This window comes from Arachis ipaensis, chromosome B02 (assembly GCF_000816755.2).
Source record: "Arachis ipaensis cultivar K30076 chromosome B02, Araip1.1, whole genome shotgun sequence".
In the NCBI taxonomy this organism is placed as follows: Eukaryota; Viridiplantae; Streptophyta; class Magnoliopsida; order Fabales; family Fabaceae; genus Arachis; species Arachis ipaensis.
The window spans coordinates 4,612,368-4,615,674 of NC_029786.2; positions in this window are offsets into that span (position 1 = coordinate 4,612,368).

Genomic DNA, 3,307 nt, shown 5'->3' on the forward strand with positions numbered 1-3,307 from the left:
TTATTCACAAAAATAAAATTCAAATTCTTAATTATTAAGAAAAGAGATTTATATATATCATTAATTCGTTTTACTTTTTTATTATTTCAGATACGGTTTAATAGTCTAATATACTATGGACATTTTTAAATGAAAGCATGTTTTATAATGAGGAATGCTAGAGGCCAGCAACTTTTGTGATTTGTAGCCATTAAATAGTCATCAATGATGGTTTTAATGGTGTGAGATTGGTGTAAACTTTCATCCAATTGTTCACTTTTCTTTGTGGTTACATGCTGACCAGAATTTAACAAAGTTGCTAGCTCCTAGACTTTTTCTTTTATAATTTAAATCTTAAATTTTATTATTTCAAACATACATGACCGAAGTGTGTAATTAATATTTACTAAACTAATGTAAAAAACAGAACAATTTTTAATTGAAATTTATAATGACTATTGATTTAGAATAAGATAATTTGTAAATAATTCCAGATTAATTAAGCCTCTATCTTTGATAATTTATTATTCTTACCATCCTCATTATTGGTCAAGGCTATGATGCAATACAAAATAGATGTATTCAATGGAAGAATAATAAAATTTGAAGGTGAATCTAAATGAATTAATTAATTACCTAACCAAAATCTAAACCAAACTAACTTATCACAATAAGCCAAAATATATATATATACTAATCTTCAAAAGTATTTACTACACATAATATCTTTTTAGTACAACTTTTATTATTATTTAATTAATTATTATAACTCATTAGATTTCTTTCTATTTGTTACATTGATCACTTCATACAATAATAAACATTAGGTGAACATTATTACACTTATGAAACCCAGTTGGTTCTTTAATTTAGGTACTTTATTTATAACTCTCTAAACCATGTGAAGGTAGAGAGAGATGTTGTGGTCTCAAAGTCTCAACCATTAAAGGATGCACGATATGTTTCATTTGATTGATGATGGACCTATAATGCCACTATCTCATCATCATTATTGGAATAAATAAATAAATAATATTTTCATTTTTCTTTGAGCTGTATAAGGGTCCTCTATGTAAAACTTTTTCCATGCATGCGGGGTGTTAGGTTTAACAAAAGTTTTTATTTTTTATTTTTTCTATTTTTTAAAGTGTGTTTTTTAAGTGAGATAATACTTAATTTAGTTTTTGAAATTCTCGTCACTCATTAAAATAATCCTAATAAACTCTTAAAAATGATCAAGTTGTTTTTTAAATTTACAAATTGTGAATCTCCATTCGTTATTAATTTAACTGTCGTTACTCGTTAAAACAGTGTTAATATGAATCGCTATAATAACAAAGTGAGATCTCCAATAATAAAATAATGTGGTTAAAATTTTAATATAATCAGAGAAGTGTACTAAATTGGTTAATCAAATTTATTTTAACTCATGATTATATATTGATATAGACATAAAAATAAAGGTGGAAACTCAGGTGCAGTCGACTTAACGTGAAGTTGATACTTGAGAGCCGTTAGATGATTTGACTAAGTTGACTAAATTTTCATCTAACGTCTCTCGGGTATCAACTTCACGTAAAGTCGATTGCACCTGAGTTTTTACCAAAAATAAAACATAAAAGATAAAAACTTTTGTTAATAATAGTGTGGCAAAAATTTTAAATAACTAATAGATATACATTTCTTATATTAACAAATTATTTTCCATTTTCAAAATTTGAGATACTTTTTCGTAATAGTAAAAGAGAAACGCATACTTTTAGCAAACTTATATAAATTGTATATGGGAATTTTTACTTCCAATTTTAAAGTGGTTCTTGCAACTTTGACGAATATTAGAGTTGTTTCGTGGCCAATTTTTTTTAATCATATTTGGATTGTTATCACTAATTTTCATTAATATTATGATGTTTTGGTATAATATATTAACACGAGAATATTTAAGATAAAAAGAAATTGTAACTTATGATTTTAAACAGAACAAATACTAAAAAAAATTACTAAAAATTGTGGGTCACGATTTCAACAATTTAAAATATTTATATTTAAATGTTATTAACGATTTTAAATTAATCTAATATCCAACTCAAATTGTGAGTGACAATTTATGTAAATTTATGTATAATTATCGTATCTACGAATTACACTTTTTATCCTTAAAATTCAGTATTAAACCCATTTTATCATCATATTAAAAATAATTTTTTTTTGTAGCCGATAAAATAGTAATTGAAATAGGATAAGATATATCTTGAAAATAAATGTCATATAAATTTTTTTAGTGTGATAATAATTATGATGGTCTTGACTTATTCAAAACAGATTGTCTTCTGGTTATATTATTTAGTGTATAGTCATAAAAATTATTAAATGATTAAAGTAGTTGATGAAAATTAATCATATACCTAATATAAGTTATATTGGTTTGTATGGTAGAATAGAAAATATAGCGATTAATTTAGCTATCGAATTTTAAATAAAATTACGAAAATGTTTGATAACCAAAGAAAATTAGCCAAAAATAGCCATAACTTGCTTTATTTAGCGTTCATTAATTGTTGCGACAATTAATAAATGCTAAATAAGGCAAGTTCTGGTTGTTTTTTTGTCTCCCTAATATTACCGGTAAAATTAATTGTCAAATCCTTAGCAATCGATTTGATAGGTCGCAAAATTTTAGTTACTAATTCGCAAAAGTTTATATTAGCGACCAATTTTTAGTTAAGAGTGACCAAAACAATGACAAATTAAATCTGTCGTTAAAAATCGATTACTATCTTAAAAATTTCTTGTAATAAATTACTAAATTTCCTCATTTGGATTGGCTACCTTATGATTTTTTACTAAGAAAAGAAAAAAAAAAACTCCAAATAATGAAAGCTACGTTTCCTAATAATAATTTATATAGTTTTGGAGTTATTCATCTTTGTCATATTAAGTATTATTGTTGCTTAATTAGAGGGCACATCTTGAAAACGTTTGAGGAACGGATAATCTGAAAATTATTTAAGGTATAGCTTTCGGGTCACTTATTGCTACAAATTTTAATGTTAACTTCCCCTTCAAGGCTTAATTTTTAATAACATTATAAATAATTTTAATCATTTATCTCCGGCCTTATGATTATGACAATTCTTTTCTTCTCTTTCTTTTATTTTTATTTTTTTTTTAAATTTGCTAGACATCTTCATTACTTAATTTATTTGCCTTTTTCTTTGGATTTTGTTATGTACTATATTTTGTTGTCTACTTATAGAAATAACAGATTAAACGGATTAATATTTATAGATTTCATATTTTACTAGATTATTATTAATCTTTATGGAAT